This window comes from Pteronotus mesoamericanus, unplaced genomic scaffold (assembly GCF_021234165.1).
Source record: "Pteronotus mesoamericanus isolate MK-2021 breed Mesoamerican mustached bat unplaced genomic scaffold, CSHL_Meso_final contig_130, whole genome shotgun sequence".
In the NCBI taxonomy this organism is placed as follows: domain Eukaryota; kingdom Metazoa; phylum Chordata; class Mammalia; order Chiroptera; family Mormoopidae; genus Pteronotus; species Pteronotus mesoamericanus.
Window position 1 is genome coordinate 6,929,920 of NW_026555060.1, and position 16,271 is coordinate 6,946,190.

Below are 16,271 nucleotides of genomic sequence, written 5' to 3' on the forward strand. Positions count from 1 at the left end.
GAAAACAGTCCTCAAAGGGGATTGTTTTGCTGATGGGGAAAAGGTGAAACAAACAAACAAACAAACAAAAAAACAGCAGAAGCACTAAAAGGCATCAAAACCAAGTTCACAAACCTTTTTGAGCAGTCAGAAAGGTGTATTGATAGGTGTAGTGCATCGAATGGAGAGTACTTTGAAGGTGACTGAAGTTTAAACATGTAAGAATAAATACACAATTTTTTATAAATTCTGATTTCTATTTTGGGTTGCTCCCCGTATTCTTTCTTTCTTTCTTTCTTTTTTTATTGTTCAAATACATCTGTCTCCATTTTCCCACCACCACTTTCCCCGGCCCCACCCACCCCCACCTCCCTCCCTCAATCCTTCCCCACTTTGGCTGTGTCCATGGGTCCTTTATACATGTTCCTTGATCTGACTCTTCCTCTTATTTTCCCTGTTACCCTCCTCCCCCTCATATTCTTGTTTGTATTGTGACTCTCTTTGCAAAGCCATTACATAAATTCTAAAGGACTGGAAATTATAACTTCAACTTATATTTAGAATTCACTTCTGATACGAATATAAAATGTCAGGCTTTTTTATATTGCCAGTGTTAGAAAATGAATTAAGGAAACAGAAAATGCCTATAAATCTGAAGTTGAGTGGATATGTCCAAAGAATTGTAGGAAATGAAAAAGATATATTTTAAAAAATCTAGTAAGCCAACATCTCCATCAATATTTTATAAAATGTGAAGATGGAAACTACATTATTTAGTCTCAAGTTCTTCAGGGACAGTGTTACAATCTTCTTCTTTAGAGGCAATTATTAAGCTTGACGCCTTTCAGGGTTGTAATAGAACACTGTTAATGTATTTTGTTGGCTATTAAAACTGGGCCCAAGCTGATAGAAACATGAATGATTCCATGATAGGTGGCAAGGCATTCTATCCTTAAGGGTAGAAAAAAGTCTTTGAGGACTTCTGGTCAAGATGGTGGCATAGGCGGACATGTCATCTTTTTGCACAACCACATTAAAATTACAACTAAAATATACGTTCATCACTCAGAACCTTCAGAAATCGAATTGAATGTAAGTGTGACAACTACAGAATTAAAGAAACCACATCCATCTAGACTAGTAGGAGGGGCACAGACACAGAACGGGCTGGTCCTACATTGATGCATAATGCATAAAAATTCAGCAGGGATATTGCAGGAGCAAGGAGTTCCAGCCCCATACCTGGCTTCCCAGCCCAGGATTCCAGTGCCAGGAAGATAAGGCCCCACAACTTCTGGCTGCAAAAATCAGCAAGGATTGAGTCGGTGGAAGAAACTGCTGGAACCCCAAGCAGTTCCTCTTAAAGAATCCACACATGGACTCACCAGCAGACTCACTCCTTCTGAGCTCCAGCACCAGAGTAGCAGCTTAAAAGGCACCAGGGATGTACAAGGAGAAACTGAAGTGTCTGGCATGAAGGTGAGCAGAGGCTATTGTCCTTTTTCTAAATGCTTGCCCCACTGAGCCACAGAGCAAACAAGCTGGAGATTCCATCAGCCTGGCTAACACTGTTTGGCCCACCTTGGAGATCCCCAGGGACTGTCCCACATAATTTATGGGTGTACCCAAGCTGCTTTTCCATATGAATGGCTGGTCTTGGTTCATATTGCACACATTCCTAAATCTTCTCAACAGCAACTGGACTTAGTGAGCCTGAGGCCTGATACTAGCAGTAGCCAGGCAAGATTCAAGCTTGGCTTTGCCTGGGAATCTCTAAGCCCAGCACAAGTAGCAGCTGTTTCAGATTGCTTTATAGACAGAATGGCCCTGGGAAAAACAGGTCGGGGTGACCTTCCTGCACCACACAGGAAGCCCCAGGGCCAGTGCACCCAGTGGACAGTTACAGACCATGTAGGAGCACCGACACCCTGCAACTGCACAGCTGATCCTCCACGGAGGGCGGAGGTTGGTGGTAAGCGGTCACAGTCAATCCTTATAGCTGACTGGACTGGGTAAATCCCTCCCATTGACCTGCCAACAACATCCAAGGATTAATTACAAGAGGAGGGTGTACTCAGCCCACACAAAGGGAGCATGTCAAGTACTCAGCTCAGGTGATAGGGGAGGATGTGCCATTGGACCCTACAGAACACCTACTACATTAGGCCACACTATCAAGACATGGAATCAAAGCAGCTCTACCTAATACATAGAAACAAACAGAAGGAGGCTGCCAAAATGAGGAAACAAATAAATATGGCCCAAATGAAAGAATGGATCAAAACTCCAGGAAAAGAGCTAAATGTAAAGGATATAAGCAATCTACCAGATGCAGAGTTCAAAACACTGGTTATAAGAATGCTCAAGGAATTTAGTGAGGACCTCAGCAGCACAAAAAAGAACAAGTCAGGAATGAAGGCTATACTAATTTAAAATAAAGAACAATTTACAGGGGAAAAACAATAGAGTCAATGAAGCTGAGAATCAAATCAATGATTTGGAACATAAGGAAGAAAAAAACAACCAATCAGTACAACAAAAAGAAAAAAAATCCCCCCCAAAAGAGGATAGTATAAGCAGACTATGGGACAACTTCAAGGGTTCCAACATTCATGTCATAAGGGTGAGAGAAGGAGAAGAGAAAGAGCAAGGAATTAGAAATCTATATGAAAAAATAGTGAAAGAAAACATCCCTAATTTGGTGAAGGAAATAGACATGCAAGTCCAGGAAGCACAGAGAGTGCCAAACAAGGATGCAAAGAGGCCTGCGCCAAGACACATCATAATTCAAATGCCAAAGGTTAAAGATAAAGAGAGAATCTCAAAAGCATCACGAAAAAAGCAGTTAGTTACCTACAGAGGAGTTCCCATAAGAGTGTCAGTGGATTTCTCAAAAGAAACTTTTCAGGCTAGAAGGGATTGGCAAGAAATATTCAAAGTTATGAAAAGCAGGGACCTACAGCCAAGGTTGCTCTACCCAGCAAAGATAGCATTTAGAATTGAAGAGCAGATAAAGACCTTCCCAGATTAAAAAAAAAATTAAAGGAGCTTATCATCACCAAACCATTATTAAATGAAATGTTAAAAGGACTTATCTAAGGAAAAGAAAATCAAAACTATGAACAATAAAATGGCAATAAATACATATCTGTCAATAATTAAATCTAAAAAACAAACTAAGCAAGCAAGAAGAACAGAGACAGGATCATGGATATGGAGAGCATTTTGATGGTTGCCAGATGGGAGGGGTGTGTGGGAGAATGGATGAAGAAATGAGGGGATTAAGGAGTACAAAGAAGTAGTCACAGAATAACCATAGGGCTGTAAAGTACAATACAGGAGATGGAGTAGCCAAAGAACTTATACAGATGACCCATGGACATGAACAATGGTGTGGGGATTGCCCGGGGCAGTTGGGGAAGCTGGATAGAGGGGGACCAAAGGGGAAAAATCAGGACAACTATAAATGCATAATCAATAAAATATAATTTTTGAAAAAGAAAAAACCTTGAAAGATTGGGTTTTATTCTCTTTTCTGTCATGCTCCAGTTATATAACTGTGATAGTCACTACATTGCTCTTGGATTTTCCTTAACCATTTTTATGCCAAAAAAATACTAGGCATTAGATAGCTGCTGATCACATTGTGTTTTTCAGTGGCGATGTTCTGCAATAAAGATGGATGCTAACCACCCAAAGTTAGCATCAGACACCACAGGTTAAAAGTATGGTCCCCAATAAAATTGCTTTACTTCAGATGCCATCTGAAAATTCGGGGATCCCTGGGCAACCTGCTCATATTATCAACAGCTACAAATCCAAGGATTTCCCACAACTCCTTCCCACCTCAGAGTCAATAATTTCCAAGGATAGCTAACAGAACTCAGGAAAGAGCTCTACTTGATTATAGTTTTATTATCAAGGGTAAATATTTGGGCCAGTCAAATGTAATGACACATAGAGCTGGCTCTGGGAGGGTCCTGAATGCAGAACTCCCTTGTTTTTTGTCCCCTTGTGGTCAGGGTACATCAGACTGCTGGCACATCAATGCATTCACCTACCAGGAAGGTTTCTCAGACTTTGGTGTCCAGAGGTTTTATTGAGGTTTCATTATGCAGGCATAGCTGATTATTGAATCACTGTCCACATAATTGAACTCAATCTCCATGCCCCAGAGGCTGGGAGGTCTTAAGCTATCTAGTGTATTCCTATGAGACATTTAATCAGCATCAACTCAGGTATGAGACAAAGCTTATGAATTACAAAGACACTCCTTTTTTCTCAGGAAATCCCAAGGATTTAGTGTCTCTCTTCAAGGAACAAGGACAAAGGCCAATCAAATTCTTGATTATATGACAACTGGTATGCTCCAGAGCCCCCTCTTTAAAATGTGACTGACTGAAAGTGTCAAAAGTGGTTTGCAAAGTTTCATGCTAGAGATTTCTCGCTGAATGATGCTCCATGGTTTGGTAAACCTGTTGAAGCTGACAGCAATCAAATCAAGATATTAATTGAGAAAATCAACATTATATCACACGAGGAATAGTTGACATACTCAAAATATCCAAATCAATGCAGTTATTGGTGAAAATGAAAAAAAATGTTAGTAGTTATTTCACCTATGTATGTATTTTTATGGGATATCTGGAAGCATGTAGCTCCCTTTTCTTCCAATGTATTCTTCACTTCCAAAAGTCTGGTTGGAGTATGAAATGATGTTCTAATGTGGGTAATTATTTTTTAATGAGAAAACTGTGAATCAATATGGGATCTTATTTCTAGGCAAAGTCTAAAAGATTGAAGCTGAGAACAATTTCTAATTTTAAAAAATATTAAAAAATAGATCTCTCCTTGCTGGTGCTTCTCTTAATATTCACTGACTTCAAATGCATAATTGTTTTGATTGCTACTATAAATCATAGTAAAATGGTCTGTGGTTAGAGTTGATCTGATTTGGCTTTACCTGTGCATATGTTCCTAGAATGAAAGAAGTATGGGGGTAATCACTTTCATTTTTAAAGTACATCAGAGCAACAGTTGATAAAATCAAATGATTACTTATAGTTTGGTCCCAGCTCCACCAAATGGCCTGGAGCATAGAATAACAGAAAGAAAATTACTGTTAAATTTGATAGATTGTTGAGTTAGGTCTTGTTGGTCATGTGACCTGATTCACTTCACTAAATTTTTTAGCCTCGGGGTTAAAGTTTTTCTTGTTCATTTTTTCAGGAAAACTTAAAAGGGGAACACTGTAACTTTTCATGGAATTTTTTTTAACCTAATGGAACCAAATTAAGGTTTTAAAATATGCAAAATGCATTTTCTGTTTTGGGGAAGCATTTTTAAACTCTCACCACCACGTGTTTCCTCCTGATGGTGGTTGGATGGTGATAACATATGCCTGTAAGATTTGTGGAGTTCTTAGTAGTCTAAAATATGCCACATGCTAAGTGTTATACTAGATGAAAATATATCAGCCTTGATGTTAGTCACAGGGTATGTTGAATGCACTAGTCATGACAACCCACTGAATGGCAGAACATATTCGCCAATGATACATCTGATAAGGGGTTAATATCCAAAAATTTTTTAAGGAACCTATACAACTCAACACCAAAAAAAGCAAAAAATATCAATTAAAAATGGGCAGAGGATATGAATAGACACTTCTACAAAGAGAACTTACAGATGGCCTATAGATGTATGAAAAGATGCTCAATGTCATAGTCATCAGAGAAATGCAAATTAAAACCACAATGAGATATCACTTCAAACCTGACAGAATGGCTACTGCCAATAAATTAACAAGTGCTGGAGAGGATGGGAAGCCTAGGCACTGCTGGTGGGAATGTAGACTGGACGAGCAACCACTGTGGAAAACACTGTAGTGTTTCCTCAAAAAATTAAAAATGGAACTGCCTTTTGACCCAGCAATTCCACTTCTGGAATATATCCAAAGAAACCCAAAGCACTAATTTGGAAAAACAGTGCATCCCTATGTTCATTGTAGGATTATTTGCAATAGTCAAGATTTGGAAACAGCCCAAGTGTCCATCAGTAGATGAGTAGATAAAAAGGCTGTTGTACATTTACACCATTTATACAATGGGATACACCTTAGCTATAAAAAAGAAGGAATCTTACCTTTTGGCGACAACATGGATGGACCTGGAAAGTATACGCTATCAGAGAAAGACAAATACCACATGATTTAACTTATATGTGGAATCTAATGAGCCAAATTAACAAAGTAGTAATCGACTCATAGATACAGAAACAGACTGACAAAGGGGAGGGGCATTGAGAAGCTGGGTAAAAAGATGAAGGGATTAAGTAAAAAAACCTCATAAACACAGACAACAGTATGGTGATTACAAGAGGGAAAGTGGAGAGGAGGTAGAAGAGAGTAAAGTGATAACTGGTGACAGAAAGAGACTTGACTTTGGATAGTGAACACACAATACAATATACAGATGATGTAGTTGAGAATTGTACACTTGAAGCCAATAATTTTATTAACCAATGTCACCCCAATAAAGTCAATACAAATTTTAGAAAATAATAAATGTACGAGTCATGAAAAGCCTTTTTAGATCTGGCAACAAGTAGTAGGTACCTATTATCCATGTATGGCTTTTTAGGAAAGTGGGAGAGACATAATGTATGTTGGAATAATTTATTTGTTGTTAATCAGCAGGATCATATCTATTGTTTAGAATCGTCGTTTGTTTTGGCTAAGAATTTCCAATGATTCTCAAAGAAAAAAGAGCATAGAGTAAATATATAGCTATTTCAAAATTTGAGACCTGATTCTTAATATTATTTTCTTTTGTGGGCAAGAAATTAATGTTTAGATCAGAAAATAAGACTAAATATAGCAATTTGGGAGGAAGTACAGATCTACATTTATTTTGTGTCTGGTAGTTATATCACTCAACACAGTGAGCATGGGTTTTTTGTTTTTTTTTTCTTGGTATGAAATGAATGTTTCTTTTGTAGGATGGTGCCATTTTATGTGGTGTTGAAATTACTCCCCTGCAGACTGTATTTTATCTTGGGAAGTGATTGGTGTCAAAAGTATTGCTTGTATCAAGATATATGTACAGTGTGGAGGTTGCTTGATAATATACAGTGCCCTGATGGTTTATGTTGATGGCGTACTGGCACAATTTACATCAGCCATTCTATTTTACCTTGAACTGTAAGGTGCAATAGCTTTGGGATTTATATTTGTAAGACTTTTAACCATTTAAAGAGTTATTTTTTAACCAATTCACACGTATTTATGATATTCCAGTTCGGAGTTGAAAATAAATATAAAACAGCATTGCCTATGAAAATATGGACTAGTAAAGAGCTCTTTAATAAGCAGCACCCACCCTTTATCCAAGTCTGAACAAAACAACGAACAACAATTATTATTAATATTTTTAACAGCTTCCACTTAAAGGGGCCCCTTTTGAAGTAAGTTGATGCTCTGGAGTTCGATTGCCCAGGCTTGGATCCCAGGCCTTCTGCTAGGCACGTGGCCTTGGCCAAGCTGTGCCTCCATTTTCTAATTTTTTAAAGGGAAAAGACTAGGATTGTTTTGAGGATTATCTGAGAAGATGTACAGAAAATACATAGAACAGTAAACTCTTACTTTAATGATGATGCTTTATATTATATCTAGTCCTTACAGCAACTCTGACAAGTTAGTTTTCCCTCCAAATTACAGATAAGGAACTGAGTCTCAAAGAAGTTAAATGACTTGCCATGAACACAGATTGGGGATTGAAAGTTAGGTTGGCTGGCTTCCATTCTCCAATTTCACTTAGTTTCATTATCTCAGAATTTGGACCATCATTCTTCCTTCTTTAGGAAAACTTTTTAAAAAGGAACACTAAAGGGCTATCTAAGTCCTAATTTTTCATGGAATATTTTTTAACCATCATGCAACCAAATATCCTATAGTACACAGAAAGAAACTGTTACTGGCCCACAAATATTGTTTTTTGGGAAGGAGGATTAATATTATCACTGAGCCATAAGTATAAAATTTATGCATTTGGACTCAGTTGAGATATATTTATAACTTAGAGAAATTTGGAGGAATTCTTTGAGCATGGATGTTGCACACAAACTGTCACATACTCTGAACAGCCAATTGTAATGACATGCACATTGATTATCTAGTTTGAGTCCTAACCCTAGTAAATCTTACTGTAAGTTCTTATAATATAAATATCTACTTTGCTTAATGAAATAATTTATGGAGATGATGAAAAAGTATATCTATTTTTTCAAGCTCTTCCTCATACTCTCAAGATCTTAGTGGCAAAAGCCATTGAAATGTAAGTGCCTCTCCTGACATCGTTGCACCCCTCTTTCCACGCAGTTGAGTGTGACGTGTATTGTAGAGGGTCAGTAGTTTGTTGAATGTTTTTTTTCAAGATTATCTTTTATGCCCTGGTTGGTGTGGCTCAGTGGATTGAGCACCGGCCTGCAAACCAAAGATTATCTTTTGTGCACTTGTCACTATTCTTTAACTTTTTAGAATCACTCACTAACTTTCAGTGCAGCAATCAATAATGTTGGTCTCTTCCAGCCATCTAATCTTCACATAGCTGCAGTTTGACACTTTTGAACATAATTTCAATGCTAATAGACTGTGTAGGGTCTGTGATGTCAGAAAGAGGCAAGGTATAGTGAAATTTTCCCAATGCCTTAAATACCCCTGTTGTGGTAGTGGGAGCTAAAGCCAAATGGTATTAAAAGAATTGGGTATAATGCAGAATGCTTACATTTCTACTCGAGAGAGCCAGGTCAATGAAATGGCCTTAACATGTGTATAACTCAGTTTATCAGGGTCTCTCCTGCTCCCCCACAAAAACCTGAGCTGGTGCCTGTGAATAATCCCTAACTCAGCCCTATTTCCACACACCCTGTGAGGGAGGGTCCTGTCCTATTACTCTAAGTCTTAAATTGTTCTCCCATTCATCCTCTTTATCTCATTCCCATTGCTATTTCAGCTTTTACAAATTTGGAACCACAGTGGTTTTTCTCTTTTCATGAATGGACATTTATCTATATTATTTAATACTCTTCAACATATACTTTTTTCTGTCTGTGTGCTACTTTATTATATGATTCTATGCAGTTGAAACTTTATTTTTGTTTAGATTATTTCCCAGTTTTTGATTCTTATAAATGATGTTTCCATACAAATTCTTATTGAGAAATATATCTGTTCATTTCTTTGGGCTATATTTCTGGAAATATAATTTCTGGGCCACAAGTTTTTAATATATTTTAAAGGCTCTAAAAATATAATGGTATATTTATTTTCAGAAAGCTTACCAATTTATTCTTTATCAGTAGTATGATAGCATTTGTCTCACTAGAACCTTGATTAATATTATCTAAAACAGTTTTGCCATTTGAACAGATAAAAATGTTATCATAGTGTTATTTTAATTGGTGTTTTTGAATGCCAGTGAGGTTGAACTTTTTGTCCATGTGTGTGTGATTTGCATCTCTAATTTTTGTTTTTTTGATGTTAAAATGGATATTTTACATTTTAAAGTAGTAAAACCTATTTTTCCACCATAATTTTTCACTGGTTTATAGGGATAAAATACTTTCAAAAGTTAAGTGTATATCTCTATTTTCTTCCTATTTTATAGAATTTAAAAATAATTTAGCTCTTTAATTCATTTGAAATACATTTTGGTGTACTTTGTAAGATGAGTAACTTAATTTTTCCAAATAAGTAATAATTTTTCCTCTGATTGCTTAATATTTCCTTTTTTAAAATGATTTTATTTATTTATCCTTAGAGAGCGGGGAAGGGAAACATCAATGTGTGGTTGCCTCTTGCGCGCCCCCAGCTGGGGACTTGGCCCACAAGCCAGACACATGCCCTGACTGGGAATTGAACCAGAGACCCTTTGTTTCTCAGATCAGTGCTCAATCTACTGAGATACAACCAGCCAGGGCTCTTTTCTTTACCATATATACTGCAGTCTATTTTATGGCTATCTAATTAGTTCCATTTATCTGTCTCTTGATTTTTGCACAGGTTCTCAATTTGTTTTAAATACTAAAGTTTAAACTACATTTTGATATTTGATGGAGTACCCCATCATTGTTTTTGTTTTTCAAAATATCTTTGGTGTTTGTATGTGTTCCCTATTTATCCTGATGATTTTTATAATAATTTATCATGCTTTTCCTCAAAATATCCCACTGGAAGGAACAGACAAGGCATTTTGTGTCTCTTCATTTAGTTACGTTTTATTTTACATTTCCAGTAAAATTGTCTGGATTTAATTCTGTAAGTTTCACACATTTCTGTCATAGCTATTCATAGGCATTTTATATTCTTCATTGCTACTCTGAATCGGATATTTTTTCTATGATATTTCTCAGCTAGATTTATTGGTATACATCTTTTAAGTAGTGTTTTCATAGTTGCTTACATTAATTCCCGCTGTCAATTTTGGCACCAGAGGGAGCTGTGGTGTAGTGGAAAGAGACCTCCAAGTGAGAAGGCCAGAGTCTGAGCCTGGCTCTGTAAATTATTTCCCAGGTAGCCTTGGCCAAATCTCCTAAAATATGGGCGAATTCCTCCCACCTCTTATAGGGTGTTGGGAAAGCTCATTCAGAGATGTTAAGGTCCATGCACTCCTGGCAGATGATCTGGAGGGATTGAGATTGGATGCTCTTGGGAGGCAAGTAGACACATTATATAACTTGAGCAGCTGATGATTTTACCCAGATGTGAGGCAGCCCTTAGTAGGAAACATGGTCTTATCTGTAAATATGGGAAAAGAAAAAAAAAAATCATTAGCAGCATTTCTAGGATTTGATTTTGAGTCAAAATCAACTTCTGATTTTTATTGATTACAAATTTTACATGAGTTTAGAGGATGGATTGTTAGAATGGCAGCACGGTATTGTGGAACCAATAGCCATCTGGGAGTCCGGGGACGTGGATTTTGTCTCCACTGTGCCACTTTGTTGAGTAATCCTGAGTAGTTCAGTCTTTCTGGACCTCAGTTGTTTAATATATAAAACAGAGGTTCAAGTGTGAGTTAAGGCAGTACAGACTAATTAAAGATTGTCTCCACAAGCAAAATTGGGGGGGGAAAGCGGAATGCTTGATGCTTCTCTAGATTGGTTTCTAGTGCTTTGGTGTATATGTATGACGTCTGATTTGCGTGGGTTTCCTGAACCCTCAAAGGTTCATAGATCAAAAACCATGGATCTTCCAGGAGAGCTCTTTATTTTTTTTCAAATAAATAAAACTATGGTAGACATGCTACTTTTAAAAAATATTTAAATATATATTTTTTAAATCTTCAAACTCTTTCTGTCTTTTAGACTATTCAAGTGCTGACAGATTCTTTACTAGAGCCTTGGGAGGAGCAGCACAGTAATCTTGAGAGTAATATCCACGAATCCAGAATCACGTTGGGTATTATCACTCATTACCATTGTAAGAAAAGGATGATTAAACTAATAGTTACTGGGAGACATTTCTGGTGACAGGAGGCAATGATGAAAATAAACTGACTTCAACATACATTTAGAATCGGGAATAATGGGACATGGCAGGAAGCCAATAAATGAACATGGCCCTACGCTCTGATCAATGAATTACTTTCCCCTCTCTCTCCCTCCTCTGGAGACCAGCACAGGAACCTTAATGAAAAATCAATAGCCCTCTGTAATTCAAAACTAGAATCAATCGTTTGACCTGACTTTCTTTCTTTCTGTTTTTTTTTTTTCCTTCCTAAGAGGATGTCTCAACTCAAGACAGAGTTGTAAAGAGCAGTTCTTCAGAAGGCCTAAAGAGGAAACCTAACATCACTCCACAGCAATTTATGCCTGGCTTTTTCTCCCTTGGCATCTCAAGGAGGGTTGGGACTTTAGATTTCCTTTCTCTCACAGTTCTTCTGTCTAATTCCTACTTAAAAATTATGTGCAACCATTATTTATTGTTTTCTTAATGGTTTTTATGGCAATTACTACTATTTGGGATGAAAATGTTTTAAAACACAGGGTTATAGTTTTGGATGGTATTTTGAGACCCATCTGGGATCGAATGGGAACCTGTTTTTCTCGCAGCCCTCTCTGCGTACCTTCTCTTGCATCTGTGAGCTATTAAGTCTATGCTCAAAACAAGTTGAGGCCCACAGGCCTTTGGCCTAAAAGCAATTAGGACAAACTGAAAGGAAATTGGGATGTAGGTTTTAAAATTGTTTTCTGCTTTTTTACTGCAAATATATCACAATATAGGACAGATGTCCTCACAGTCTCTACTAGCCCATATGTAACAATAAGTTGGTAATGTTCAAAAACTGGCTCTCTTTTTGGGGACTGCCCTTCTTGTAGGGTTTGCTAATTTCCTTGGTGTAAATAATCTCACTGTGGCTGATTTCAAGGTACCAATGTGACTGCCACCGAATTGGAGGTTGGGAGAAAATGTTCACAGTGGACTCACCCTGACAGCTGGTGTGATCTGGTTGAAGTACCACTGCAACTATAAGGCATCTGAGCAAATTAGGAAACTGCACTCCCTTTGGGTGGTTACAGCGTGGCTTAGTGAATGGTAAGGGATGGAGTTCAGTCCCCTCTTCACCCTTGAGCAAGCATGATACTGAGCTTTGTGAGTTCTTATCTTCGGGCTTATAAACTTTGAAGGGCTCATGGGTGGGCTTCAGGGAATCTGCAACTTCCTATGCAGTTAGGGAGTGGGGGAGTGTGTGTGTGTGTGTGTGTGTGTGTGTGTGTGTGTGTGTGTGTGTGTGCGTGCGCACACATACGAGAGAGAGAGAGAGAGAGAGAGAGAGAGAGAGAGAGAGAGAGAGAGAGATTTATCAGGGGAGAAGAGTCATGGCTTTTATCAGATTCTCGAGAGTACCTAATTCAAAAAGTTGAATCCTTGGAAATTTGAATTACATTGGTATGAATCTGGAAGTAGTAGATTTTGAAACTACTTTCCAAGGATATGGAGCCAAAAGAAAAATAAAACACTGAAAAATTAGTTTTAGATGTTAGATACCCTTCCCTTTTCATTAAAAGAAAAAAAGAAGAGATACGGAGCCATAAGACCTAGTAAGACTTCTGCCTTTGTAGCTTCCTGAGACGAAAGACCTCATCATTTTGAAATTAGAGGCAAACTGGAATTTTTATAGGCCTAAGGAATTTTCTGAATACTTCACAGATAGAAGCAATATTCACACTCCGTGTAAAGATGGCCAACAGGATTTGGTGTTCCCGCGTTCACTACATGCTGATTTCCACAGCAGGCATTAAGAAAATAGGAACTATTCCTTCCGTTCTGCCCTGCGTAAATGACACAGAGTGCTATTAGAATTACCGATTCCTTTCCTGTCTTTTGCCCCAGACCTGGGTTTACACCCAACTTGTGGTCATTTTACTCGGGGTCATCCTACACGATTTTTAGCATCTTGAGAATGTTTCTCATGGCAGCACCTAGTACTATCTGTGGCTGCTGTTTAAGGGCAGAAGAGAAAGTGACCTCCATTTCAGTGGTAGAGGTGGCGTAAACCAAAGTTATTGTCTAAGAGTAACATATAGGGAGGTTTTCAAAAAATGTATTTCTGGAGTGCTCTGTATTATCCAATAATGAGGCTGATAGGCCAGGTCTCTTTATGAATATTTTGTAGAGATTCAGGAACTGAGATTAAGAGGGTTTGAAAACATGCCCTATGGAATTGAGAATTAGAAGTGGAGTCAGGCCCCGAACCTAACTCTTCTCAAATTTTGTCTAATGCTCTTTGTACCACTCCTATTGTCACACTGTCATCATATTCTTGATTGTTCCAAGGTTGAAGATTCAAGCACTCGGGCATGCCAGTCCAGCCATGGGTGCGCTGAGGGCAAACCGCAGGACTGCTGGTTGGAGTGTACTTATTTAAATATTCCAGATGACATTTCATAAGGCCGCATCTTTAATAAGCAAGGGCTTTGGAGCCATACAAACCTGGGGAGAATCTCGGCTCTGCCTCTCCCCGGTCCTGTAACCTCTCCAGGTCTCAGTGTTCTATTCTGTAAAGTGGGTCCAACGGCACTTCCCTCAGGATTGTTATAAAGATTAATGTATATAAAACACTTGGATCGTGGCTGAAGGGCACATGGTAAACATTCTCTAAATGCTAACTGTATTAGTTATTAATACCATATTCCACGTTTTGATCCATTTACCACAATGAAAAACAACACGACTCTTTCTAGAAATGTAAGGCCATACTTTATTGGAAAGCTTTATTTGAAAATGGATCCACTGAGATGCATCTCAAAAATTTATTTTTTTATAATCCAGATTTATATCACATTGACTAGAGACATTTTAAGATGCACTATGATGGCTTTTAAACTTAGAAATGAGAAATGTAAATACAAAAAGGGCCACACAGCCCAACAAGTCTCTGTTTCTACTCTCTAAATACCAGAGGAGGCGACCTAAAGGAGTCTAATGTAACAAAAAAAAAAAAAAAAAAAGGAAAAAAAAAGAAAGAAAAGAAAAAGAAAAAAGAAAGAAAGAGAAAAATAGACCAAACGCTTAGCTCCTTCAAACCACAAAACTCAGGCATCGATGCTGAGGTTTCTGATGGCCTTTATTTCCAGCTTTGCCTAAATCCAAAAAATAATGATGTATCTCTGCCTATTTTTGTGGGCTACACTTCTTAGTCTTCCCTAAATGATGTATCATTAGATGCTATTTCTGCTCCCAGATTATATGGTCCACATCACTGCTGAATGATAAGTACTTTCTTTTATTTATTGATCTTGAAGAGAAAGAAAAGGTGGGGGGGGGGGAGAGAGAGAAATATCCATTAGTATTCCACTTATTTATGCATTCACTGGTTGATTCTTGTATGTGCCCTGACCATAGATCGAACCTGCAACCTTGGCACATCAGGACAATGCTCTAACCAACTGAGCACTTGGCCAGGGCCAACAAATACTTTCTTAGCAAACATCCTGCTGCTATCATCATTGATCATCTATTCCTCTAATCTTCTGTATTATTCCCATGAATGTGTAGAAGGTTTCTCCTCTGCTAGACAGGTCCCTTCTGCTTTTTTGCCCCTGCTTCTGCCATGTTGTCTGCTTGCTGAATGTCTGGGCTGCTGGCAAGAAGGCAGGCTCCATTCCTTGGCATGAAACTGAACGCACTCACCATTGCCAAGTGATCACGCATCACTGCACTTGTATTTTAGGTTTCCGGGTGTCTTATCCCTTGACATCTTCTTAAGTCCAAGCAAGGAGGAGCAGTGTTTGAAATGTTCGGGATGCTGGGGCAGATGGATACGTTCCTGGAAGGGAGACCTTGAGAATTGGCACAGACGGACTGAATCTGTAGTCATTTCTCCTCCACCAAGGTCATAGTGAGGTTCAGTTGGTATCAAACTATCCTCTCTCCTCCTTGCTTCAAAAATAAATAAATAAATTAATTAATTAAAATCTGCTCTAATTGTCAAAAAGACTGCAGTTCCTCAAGAGTATTTCTTCAAATTTCCCTATTGCATTATAAAGGCAAACCTAGCCTCCTTCTTTATTTGGCTCAGTGTTTTAAAGCTTTTATTCCCTTTCTTCCTCTCTCCTTCCTTCCCTTTCTCCTCCCCTCCCCCTTCTTTTTCTTCTGTCTTTCTTTCTCTGTAGAGTTATCTTTATTGGTAAATTTTAGTTTAAGAGTATGGACTTTGGAGTCAGACAACCTGGTTTTAAATTCCAGCTCTATCCCTAAAGTGCTGTGTGCTGTAGGGCAGGTTATTTAACTTCTCTGTGATTCAGTTTACTCATCTGTAAGATTGGGGTAATAATGGAACTTAATTAATTTCTATGACATTCTGATGATTAAATGAGTTACTACATTTGTGATTGTCACATAGTGGTTTCTAAGTATTGGCTATTATTTATTTATTATTTTATAATCCAGATTTATATCACATTGACTAGAGACATTTTAAGATGCACTATGATGGCTTTTAAACTTAGAAATGAGAAATATAAATACAACACATTTAAAAAATTTCTGTGAACATTCTTCCTATAAAGAAAAATAGAAAAAATAAAGAAAAGGTATTTAAAGAAAAAAGGCATTTTCCAGAACATACTTTTGTGTTGACATTTTTAGGAGCAAGAAAACACAGTTATCCAATCCTGAATTCTATTGGCTTTGGTGGCAAGCACCAAATTAAAATATGTAGGTAACTAAATACAACCATAGGTTTTCATTGCAATCTGCTATATGTATTTTTTTTTTTTTTGGATTTTAG